The sequence below is a fragment of the Mauremys reevesii genome, linkage group 1, assembly GCF_016161935.1.
Source record: "Mauremys reevesii isolate NIE-2019 linkage group 1, ASM1616193v1, whole genome shotgun sequence".
Taxonomy (NCBI): Eukaryota; Metazoa; Chordata; order Testudines; family Geoemydidae; genus Mauremys; species Mauremys reevesii.
Window position 1 is genome coordinate 12822982 of NC_052623.1, and position 11727 is coordinate 12834708.

Consider the following 11727-nt stretch of genomic DNA (forward strand, 5'->3'; position numbering starts at 1 on the left):
AATTTCTCTCATGCAGGCTGTCTAATACCCCAATCATTCTTGTTGCCTCTTTCTAAACCTTTCCAATTCCAATAGATCTTTTGAGGTGACCACATCTAAATAGTATTCATGACAGCCCTGGTAGCACATCTCTGATGAACCTGTGCTAGCAGGGAGCTGAGAGGTCCTTATGTTGTGTGGAGGCACAGGGATTGTGGGTGGGTGCGCTGAGCTCCCAGTGGATCACTGAGATCTGTGCATAACTTCTGGAGATCTCGGAGGAAACACATGGAGCCTGTGGAATTTCCCCTGGCCTGCCCTGGAAACCTGGGTTTCTAATGCAGGAGAGGGACTGCTGTGGAAATCAGGTCCTATTATAATAATTACTTATTATATTTTATTTTACAGATCACAGCTGACAAATATCATTGTTACTACTCGGCCACCCCTGGGTTTCCTTGTGACTGATTGAAACCATAAGGAATAGAGCCTGCAGCAGGGCCACTGCAGTCCAGCTGGATAGCATCACCCCACATCCCCTGTGGATTTGGGCCTTGCAGTTTGCCCTGGCGTCACAGGGAGCTGACAGCTGGTACACTGTCGGCAGCTGAGGTTCCTCATTGGCTAAGTGTCCCCAAGGAATGTGCAGACCTGCTTCATAAAGACAGTAGCTCTCATCTGAACAGATGCTGTCTGCTGCCCATGCAGCCTCCTGATCACATCTGCTCCATGCTCCATGGTGAGTATTTTAATCTACATAGAAATCTGAGATCAGTGAGTTTGCAGTATTAAACCCTGATGCCCCAACAAGTAACAATTCTTTCTCAAGGAGTCCCATTTTTAGACGTTCCATGTGCCTGGGCCCAACTTGCCAGGGACTGAGGAAGAAGAGACCTCACTAAATATCAGTGACTACTCCCAGATCGTATCAGGTGGCTATTTGCTGCTGAAATTTAATCAGCAAATGCATTTTCAACAATTTTGTCTTTGACTTGATTGTGGATGCAGGAATTCAGAGCTGTGTTGCTCTGAGGGCATACAAGGAAGTCTCATTTTATATGGTGATTCCGCTCACGTTAGCGAAAGGGAAACTGTCATTCTACTGAAACACTTCATTGGAGTTGAATGCATGGAAGGAATCGCCCACACTAAAGATGCTGTTTAATATTGTAATTTTTTTTCCCTGTTTCACCATCTGGCATAAAGCTGAATTCGCACATGGCAAATAAAAGTTTGGAGATGCGACTCTGCCTGTATTTCTGTTTCCTGACTCATTGAAGGCTCCAGCACTTCTGCTCCTGAAGAAACCCTCAGAGTTACAGGGCTATGTCTATCTCTTCCCTTCTCTGGTTTCTGAGGGCCAAATGTCAGGCTCCAGCCTCTTTCTCCCGGGGTGAAATCCCGCCATTCTCCAACTCACAGACTGGGCCCTGGGCTACCGCGCAATGTGGCTGGAGCACTGAGCACTGTGCCTGCTCAATAGGTCTGGCTGGGTTTGTACCTGTGGTTGGCATGTGTGTGCCAAAGTACAGCTGTGTAAATGTTATGCCAAAACTTTTCATTGTAATACAAATATTACAAACAAAAATTTCATGACATAGATGCATATTGAAAGCCAGCGGCAGAGTTGTTGGAATTGCTACAGGAAGGAGCAGTGGTAACTTTACTGCTTAATGGCTTTTGCTTTAGAAAGTTTTTCAGAAGTACCCCACATACTGTTTGCAATGGGTTTATGCTATGAACTCTCTGTTCAGTGAACAGCTGTATGGTACTCTCCCCTGCTAACTGAGCAGAAGCCATTTGTAATACTTACATTCAGGGTCATGCACACAGTAACTCTACAATACCTGTGCAAGACTTTCCAAAAAGTCCTGAGAGAACAGAACCGCTGGTCTGTGTTTCAGCAAAGAGTAGAGCTGAGGTGCAGGAAAGAGCAGTGTAATAGTTTTTTATGTAATTTACCTCCATCACCTGTTAAAAAAGCATGGCTGAAGTAACTAGCACACTCAACTGGATATTAGTGCAAACCTAGTGTTTGCACTATTCACTCATTTGCGATGATAACCTCTCCCTCATCCAGCTGAAGTAACTGTCCATGTTAGCTTGTAACTTACCAGATAACTACAATTCCTTGCATGGGGAGCAGATGCGGGTCCTGTGAGGATGAAGGGGAACCTGTAGGATGATCAAACCCTCTGGATTCAGTCAACATAGGCCGGGCAAAGCACTTCAGCTTCTCTTGGAGGGATTCTTGGGGGTCAGAGTGTATCACTGGGAACATTTGGTAAGGAAAGTTAATAGATCCGGTTCTGATCGAATTTACACACGTAAATCTGGAGTGATGTCGTTATTGAATTCAGAACCAGACCCTGAAAATGTATCCCATGTGCTGCAAAGAGGCAGCGGCATAATTTGAACTCACAGGAGCAGAGAAAATAAAAACATAATGTATATAATGAGGCAATGAAACATGTTTATGAATAACTGAAATGCAGGACAGATAAACACAATGACCATTTTCACCATTCACTTGCCATATGTGTACACACATGTCATGATACAATGGGCCACACTTTGACGTTGAGGGCCAGAAAGGGTGTCTGTGTGAATGTCACTATTGCAAACTCACACAGTGCTCAAGTAGGCTGTGGAACTCTGATCCACAAGATATCAATGGGGCCAAGGGATTAGCAGGATTCAAAGAGGGACTGGATTTACACCACAAAATATGTCTAACTAGTGGGTGCCTGGAAACTTTCCCTTGGAGCAGTTAATCTCATAGCTCCCTATTGCAGGGATTCTTCCATCTTCCCCAGGCATGTGTAACTGGTTACTGGGCTAGAAGGACTGCAGGTCTGATCCAGTCTGGCAGTGCCTATCTTCCTCTTGGCATATCCTATTGCGGGTGTAAATCCAAATCTATGTTTTCTGATCTTCCTTGAGCTTCTGGGAATCCTAGCTTTGCACTCAGAGCAGAAAGATGTCTCCTTAAATATCATCTACTTTCCTGTTCTTTTTCCTTTCAGGAAGGAAAGTTCAAAACTTCTCGGACCTGCCCAGTATAGTATGTCAGCTGTCAATGACACCAAATTCACACCTGCAGTGTTCCTTCTCACTGGGATACCTGGGCAGGAAGACATCATCTCTGGGTCTCTGTCCTCTTCTGTTTCATGTATGAAATTTCGATAGTAGGAAATTCAGTCATTCTGTTCATTATAAAAACAGATCCAATCCTCCATGAGCCCATGTTCATTTTCCTTTCCATGTTGGCCCTCACAGACCTTGGCTTATTGATAGCCAGCATGCCCGGCGATACGGGCCTATTCTTATTTAAATCTAGAGAGATCAGCCTTGATGCTTGTTTTGCCCAGATGTTCTTCATCCACTCTCTGCAATTCATTGAATCCTTTGTGCTCTTGTTGATGGCATTTGTCCGCTTCATCGCAATCTGTAACCCGCTGAGATATGCCTCCATCTTAACCCTGCCGAGAATAGCCAAGATGGGACTGGTGTTTATGCTAAGAGCAGTGGCAGTAATATTTCCACGCCCCTTTCTCCTGAAACAGTTCCGATTCTTTCGAGCCAATGTCCTCTCCCATTCCTACTGCCTGCACCAGGACGTCATGAAGCTGGTTTGTTCGGACATCACAGTCAATAACATCATCAGTCTCTGTGTCAAAGGACAACAAGCCATTGTTCTCAGCCACTTGGGCCTATGCTTACAAGGCCTGCTGGTTGCCAGGGAGATGGTGGAATTAGTGGGCCCCTTCTGTTAATGGGCACACTGGCAGGATGGGATTCAGTAGTATGGAAACCGGAAATAGTATAGGGACCTACCATCAATCAAACCCTAACCCCTCCTTGGCCTCTTAAAGCCCTGCCCTTGACCTCTTAAGCCCCGGCCACCTGTCACTGGAAGTCCCACCCATGGGGAATATTACTTCGGGGTCAAGGAGGACACACGACCGGAAGCAAAGTGTGTCATGTGACCCCTCTAAGAACTCCTCCACTGCCCTCTACCAATCAGGAGGTTTCTCCCCGTAGGCCCAACCTGAGAGGAGATTTGTCCGATCAGGGGTGTTCCGAGGCATGGTGACCCATCCGGAAGTGGTTTGTGTGACCCCTCTAAGAACTCCTCCACTGCCCTCTGCGAATCACGATGGGTTTCAGCCACACAGTTCCGCCCTGAGAGCAGATTTGACCAATCGGTGGTGTTCCAGGCTGGGGTGACCTGCCCAGAAGAGGGTCATGTCACCCATCTAAGAACTCGTCCCAGTGCCCTCTGCCAATCAGCGCGACACTATCACCCCATAAATCCCAGCAATCGGGGCAGAAGAGGCCATCTTTTACCATGAACACGTGCTTTAGAAATCATGGAAACATGGACTCCTTCACCGCCCTGGTGAGAACTTCAGACTTTGTGTTAGCCCCGAGGGCCTTTGGACTTGTGTGGAGAAAGCGCTACGGCGACAGTTCCGGAGGGCCCTTTGACTCAGCCGTTGATGGATCGCCAGAACCTGAAACCCAAACCCTCGTGAGGCACCCGATGAGCATGAAGACTCGTTATCCACCCCTAGAGGTGGAAGGCGAAACGCCCAGCTCAGAAGTCACCAGAGGACAAAGGTGAACAAAAAGATATCGCTCAGGTAAATGAATGATTAGAAATTGTGGTTGATGATGGAGTATAATGAGATTAGGAACCGGAGGTATGTAAATCTAAAAACAAGCAGTGAGAGTGCTTACATATTTCTTTTCTGAAAATCTCTCAACAGCTCGCGATGCCTTTCTAAGAGAGGCGCTGAGAGCTGACATGACATAGTCTCGTGGGAGCAGTGATGATCTGCTGAAATATTAACAACAGGTTCTCTCCTCCTCACCCCATGAGGTGTACCGTTGCCCCCAAGTCCTTGCCCCCATCCAATACCCCCATGTTCATGATGCCTCCGGGACTCCTGTCCCATCCACCCCCTTCCCGTCCCTGACTGTCCCCTGCCGCCCCATCCAACCCCTCCTCTGATTTCTGAGGGCCCCTTGGGACCCTGCCCCATCCAACCACACCTTCTCTCTGTTCCTGCCCCCCACGACCCCATCCAACCCCTGCTCCTTCCTGACTGCCCCCCAAACCCTTGCCTCCATTCAATCCCCCTGTTCCCTGCCCTCTGACCACCCCAACCCCTATCCACTCCCCGACAACCCCTCCAACTCCCCTGCCCTCTTCCGATACCCCATCCCTGCCCCCTTACTGCGCTACCTGGAGCCACTCGGCTGCGGCTGGATCCGCTCAGCCGGGACTGGGACCGGCACTGAGGGGGGCTCGATCAAGCCGGCCAGAGCCACTCGGCGGGACCTTTACGGTGGCGGTGCGCGAGGTCGGGCAGGAGCTGCTTGGCGGGACTGGGACCAGCACTCCGGGGACCGAGCGAGCCGGCCAGAGCCGCTTGGCGGGACCTGGACGGAGCTGGTGCTGCAAGGTCGGGCGGAGCCACTCGGTCATGACCGGCACCACGGGCCCGGGGCGGGCGAGTCACAGCCGCTTGGCCGGGACTGGCACCGATGCTGTGGGGCCCGAGCCGGGCCGGCTCAGAGCCGCTCGGCCGGGACAGGCAACGGCGCAGCAGGACCCGAGCCGGGCCGATGCCACTGGGGCCAGAGCTGGGGGTGCTTGGCCAGGACTGAGCAGGGGCGCTCAGCCAGGGGCAGGCCAGGGGCGAGGCCAGAGGAAGCCGCTCGGCCTGAGCCGGACTGGGCTGCACCATGCCTCTCTGGAGCCCTCCTCAGGCCTGCCCCCCAGCTTACCTGCCTGCTACTTGTTTCAGGCTTCTCGCGAACATCTGATTCGCGGGAAGCAAGGGAGGCGGAGAAGGAGGACAGAGCGTTCAGGGAGAGAGAGGAAGTGAGCTGGGGCCGGGGGCCGGGTGGATAGCTGCCCGAGCTTTAGTTAAATTTAAAAGCTGTTTTACAACCGGTTCTAAAAGGGTTTCTAAATTTAACAACCAGTTCCTGCGAACCAGTGGGAACTGGCTCCAGCTCACCACTACGTGCATCAGCTGGTTTCGCTCATGTCTGAGATACAGATCTCAAGAGGAAAATCCGGAAAAGGACAAAATGGAAGAATGAACCAGCTCAGACTCTCTTATGGTAGGGGTCATGGTGTCCATTTTTACAGGCGGCTGTAAAAGGTCGTGTTAAACCAGGCAATTAATGAAACTTATTTATTTAAATATGTCAATATGAATGTGTCCCCCTTCATATTTGTGTTAGTAAAAGACAGTACCAGTAACAGTCATATTACATTGCCGGGGAAGTAGGGAGCATCGGCGGGGTGAACCCTCTTTCTCAAGTGGCCAGAAAGCATAGTAAAACTTTAAATAGAAGACAGGTAACAGTAGCAAAGTCCCTCCAGAGGTAAGAAAAAGGATTGAAGACAAGATGGAGATGAGGCATCAGCCTTTTATAGTCTTTTCCAGGTGTAAGAACACCTCTTTGTCCTTACTGTGGAACATTACAAGCAAAATGGAGTTTGGAGTCATATGGACAAGTCCCTGCATACTTTGCTGACTTAAAAGGCGCATCTGCCTTCTCTCAATGGGTCAGTTGTGTAGCTGATGGTCCTTAATGGGCCATCAAGCAGGCTAGGCAGAGCTAACACCAACTCATCTGGGATGTCACCCAGAAGCATAGCATAAGTTTGAAATACAGACAGGATAGAGCCAATATTCATAACTTCAACTACAAAATGACAGAGACATACAGACAGCATAATCATAACCAGCAACCCATAACCTGGTCTTAGACCCTTATATGACCCCCTTTACCTAAGATTTGGTGCAACTACAGGACCTTGGTTGCAACCATGTTCTAGTTCAAGTCAATAATGTGACACAGGCATCTTCGGTTTGGTCATTTTCTTTAAAACATGGTCAGGGTCTGCACTAAATTGCACAGCATTTATCAAGGTCACCCCTTACACTAAATGTTTTTGGGTTAGGCACAGACATTGCATAGCATAACCTATGGCAAGAACAGTGTTTAATAAGCTTTCCAAATACAGCTCAGCACACAGGCCCCAGAGCTTGCAGTTTATATCTACTGAAGTCCAAGTCACACAGTCATGGCGCCGTTGGGCTGGCACATCTATGACACGGCCCTCACAATCTTCAAAAAGCTTTTCCCTAAGGCAGTGATTAAGGACAGCATAAACAGCAACACATACAATAGACCGCATGACTTTTTTATGCTCACGACGTGGCACTGGCTCAGTTAGTTCCATGCCAAGCCTCATAAACTCCTCATAGCTGTCATCCTCGGAGACCTCTTCAACAATTTGTATCGGCACTGAGCAAAAACAAGGAGAGCCCGGTTCATCTTCGCTGCTTGATGCGCTGTCCAGGGCCTGCGGGTCCTCTAGAAAGGCATCATCAAGCTGTCGAGAGATTTTCAGAAAAGAAACAGTGTAAGTTCCCACTGCTTGTTTTTAAACATACACAACTCCCCCACCCCCGGTTCCTAACCCCATTACACCCCATCATCAACAGTCACTTCTTAATCATTCATTTACCTGAGCAATGTCTTTTCCATTCACCTTGTCCTCCGATGACTCAACCGAGCTGTGTTCGCCTTCCACCTCTAGTGGGGTGAACAATGAGAGGCCTTCATGCTCATTGGGGTGCCTCACGAGAGTTTGGGTTTCGGGTTCCGGCGTATCCATCAACGGCTGAGTCAAAGAGCCCTCGTGGGAACTGTCGCTGATGTAGCGCTTTCTCCACACAAGTCCAAAGGCCCTCGGGGATAAAACAAAGTCCAAAGTGCTCACAGGGGTGGTGAAGGAGTCCATGTTTCCATGATTTCTAAAGCACGCATCCTTGGTAAAAGATGGCCTCTTCTGTCCCGGCGCTGGGACTTATGGGGTGATAGTGTTGCGCTCTGACTGGCAGAAGGCGCTGGGAGGAGTTCTCAGAAGGGTGACATGGCCCTCATCTGGGCGGGTCACCCCGCCCTGGAACACCACAGATTGGTCAAATCTGCTCTGGGGGTGGTCCTCGGCGGCCGAAACCCATCGCGATTGGTAGAGAGCATTGGGAGGAGTTCTTAGAGGATCACGAGCCACATCTGGATGGGTCCCCCCACCCTGGAACACCCCTGATTGGTCACATCACCTCTTGGGGCAGGCCTATGGGGGCAAAACCCCTCCTGATTGGTAGAGGGCAGCGAGAGGAGTTCTGAGAGTGGTTACATGACACACTTTGCTTCCAGTCATGTGTCCACCTTGACCCCAGAAGTAATACCCCCATGGGTGGGGCTGCTGCTGAGAGGCAGGTGGGGCTTAAGAGGTCGAGGGGCGGGGTTTTAGGGGTCATGGGGCTGGTTTGGGTTTGATTGACGGTAGGGTCCTACTGGACACTCTTAGAGGCCCTTGCCTTCCAAAAGGGGGGCTTTGTGAATTTAGTATCAGCTCTTCTTGAAGGGAGGATTGATTCCTGAACCGCATGAGGTAAAGTAACAAATCCATTGAGCTAGCCACACCCTCAATCTCATCCAAGCCCCCAGGCCCCCCTTCATCTTGGAATCTGGGTTTAAATGTCATACCCCAAGGAGAGTCTCTTATACATCAGTCTCTGTGTCCCAGGACAACAAGCCATTCTTCTCAGCCACTTTAGCCCATGCTTACCTGACCCACTGGATGATAGGGAGATGTTGGAATTTGTGGGCCCCTTCTGTTAGTGGGCCTGCTGGCAGGGTGGGATTCAGTAGTATGGAAACCGGACACCCTTGGAGGCCCTTGCCTTCCAAAAGGGTGGCTTTGTAAATTTAGTGTCGGGTGTTCTGGAACGAAAGTCCTTCGACATTCGGGACTTCACTTTGTTTTGAAGCTTGCTGAAGATTTGCTTCAGGCGCATTAACATCTGTTTGAGAACTTTTCTCCTTGAAGGGGATGGTGTCCTAGCTCTGGAGGCCTTTGGTGACTTTGGGGGAGAACCGTCAGGACTTCCAGTTACTTTCTCCTCAGCTTGCAAAAGCCCTGTTGTACTCGTAGCAATGGACACCATCTTTGGTTGCCTGGAGGGAGCTGTTTTCCTCATTCCATCCTGCTTCTTGCTCTTGTCTGCTGGAAGGAGCCAAACCACTGGTATCTTCTGGTTGGATGATGCTGAGGAGTCTCCTGGAGTCCATCGCTGTGGAATTCCATGGGATCTTCTGGGCAAGTCAGCACCTGCAGAGCCAGCTGGTCTCTTCCATCGAAGCTTACTGCACTTCTTGCAGATTTTGATTGGCGGCTGGTCCTGGAGCTTTGAATTCACAGTGCCATCGAACCCATGTGAATCCATGATGTCTGGAAGACCATGCAGCTCAGCAGATGTCTCCTTCTGAGTTTTCTTACCCTTCATCTTTCCTGGATGTGCGTTGCGGCACTGCAGGCAAACTGAGACCTGGGCCACCAAGGGGCGGGAGCTGCTCAACATTTCCGTCAGGTGCTTGATCTGCAGGTCGTGTGCAGCCTGCCCAGCAATGAGAGAGTCAAGGGTGGATCTTGTTAGCTGCTCAGAGCCTGGGGCCTCTGGGGCAACCTGGTGGCATTGGGTCCTGGGAAGATCTGCCCTGCCCTCACCTGCCTGTGCCCCTGGCCCCAGACAGGAGCCTTCTCCCAAGGTAACCTTCCTCTCCATGTGCAGCTCCAGCTTCTCTTCAGTCCCTTTGCTGTCACACACACTGGTAAGGGGCTTTTTGAACTCGCTTCTATAAATCTGGAGTGTCGCTTCGAGTGTCTTCTCTGCTATTGTGGTTCCTGGAGGTGGCGATGTCAGATCCATCCCTGCTGGCAGAGTGCAGCAATCTGGGTTCGTCTGGTTTCCTGCCGTGCTATCATTCCTGCCCGTCTCCATGGTGGTATCTTCCACTGGCGTTGGAGGACGTGTGGAAGAAGAGGAGCTTGTGCTTTGCCTCCCTGTGTGCAGGAAATCGGTCTCCATCTCACTGAACTCCACACTGGCTCCCCTGGCTTGGACGGCGTGAGGCAGCTCTGCCGGGGGCTCTGGATCCAGGGTGAGCAGCCCCTCTGCATGATGAGATGCTCACGCCTTATGTGGAGTTCGATGGGAGTGGGCAGGCTGTTGTCCCAGTAGAATGCTGTCCTGTTAACGCCTGGCTCCTAGGGGCGGAGTAGCGGGCAGAACGGTCTCTCTCAGAGGAGCATCTCTGTGCGACTCTCTCCCGACAACAGGAAAAATAACCGTTTGGATCTCAGAGCATTTTCTACGAGCCGCGTGATCCTGCAGCTTGACCCCGCCGTGGGCACAAACCTGGCCAGGATGGCATCAGGGGATGCCATAATCCTGTGGGCCTTTTGGGGCAGGGCTCCCCAGGGGCAGACACATGGCTCCTGGATCTCCTGTGCATGCTGAGGGCTGGTGTCGGATCTCAGGGGCTTTGGGATCTTTGCTGGAAATCCACATTCAGGCCGATCTGTGTTGAATTCCCATTGCTGCTTGGTGTCCTGCTCACCCAGCAATGGCTCCCCCGGGATGGGGGTTTGTGGAGCCCACAGTTGGCTCTGCAGATGCTTCTGTCGGATGTTGAAGTCTGAGCCATGGGCTGACATCTGGTCCAGACCTATGTTCTGCTCTCGCTGGTCTCATCTGCTGTGGGCAGGGGGCCTGGGGAGAGGCTGGGCTTGGATGGGATGAGTGGATCCTTCCCAGCTTGCGACAGTCATGGTCTCCTTGTGTTGCAGAGGGCTCTGACCAAGTCACGGAGGCTTCTCTCAGAGAAAAGGAGCTGGGACTCCAGAGGGGAGAGGTGGTGGATTCCATGGAGGAATAGCAGAACTGTCTCATCACAGATGTCGACACACTCGGCCTGTGGGAGAGAGCAGACAGGGACAGATGGGACATGGCCCTGCTGAGCAAAGGCAGGGCTTGGGCTCAGCCTTCCAACTGTAGTGCAATGGGGCAGTGCCTAGGCATGCATTGCACACCACACCCTTACACAAGGACATCAGCTGGGTAAGGAAGGACTGAGAGGGGGAGCTAGCACTCATTTTATCTAGAATGATAACCCCTTCGTCACACGCACATGTGCAGCACCTAGCACAATGGGGCCTTGAGCATGACCGGGGATCTACTGCTATTTAAATAGAAAGATTAGCTAACAACAATTGGTTTGGGGGAGGAAGATGTGAGCATGTGTGTGTAACCCTTGCCAGAGGATGTTGTGAAGGCCAAGACTATAAACTATAAAAGGAACTAGATAAATTCATCAATGGCTATTAGCTAAGGTGGGCAGGGATGGTGGTCCATAGTCTATGTTTGTTTGAAGCTGGGAATGGGCGACAGGGGACGGATCATTTGAAGATTCCCTGTTCTGGTCATTCCCTCTGCTGCACTGGCATTGGCCAGTTTTGGAAGACAGGATACTGGGCTAGATGGACCTTTGGTCTGACCCAGTCTGGCTGTTCTGATGTTCTTACATTCTAACCCACTGGAAAACTGTCCTCTTCTAATGGCTGATACACTAGAGACTAACAACCTATCATTGCTTCCAGTTAATGGAGTTTCTCCGGTGGTGGAGGTCTGTGCTATGGTCCTGAAAGTCCTGGGTTTGAACCCAACTGATGACTCATGTTTGGGGAGTATCACAGGGTGTCCCACTCACTGCTTGTCTGGTGCCTACTCCGGGGATTAGCTCTCGAGGTCAATGCCCCTTCCAATTGTCGCATGTGATCACTGTCACTCCCACAATGACCCAGACAGT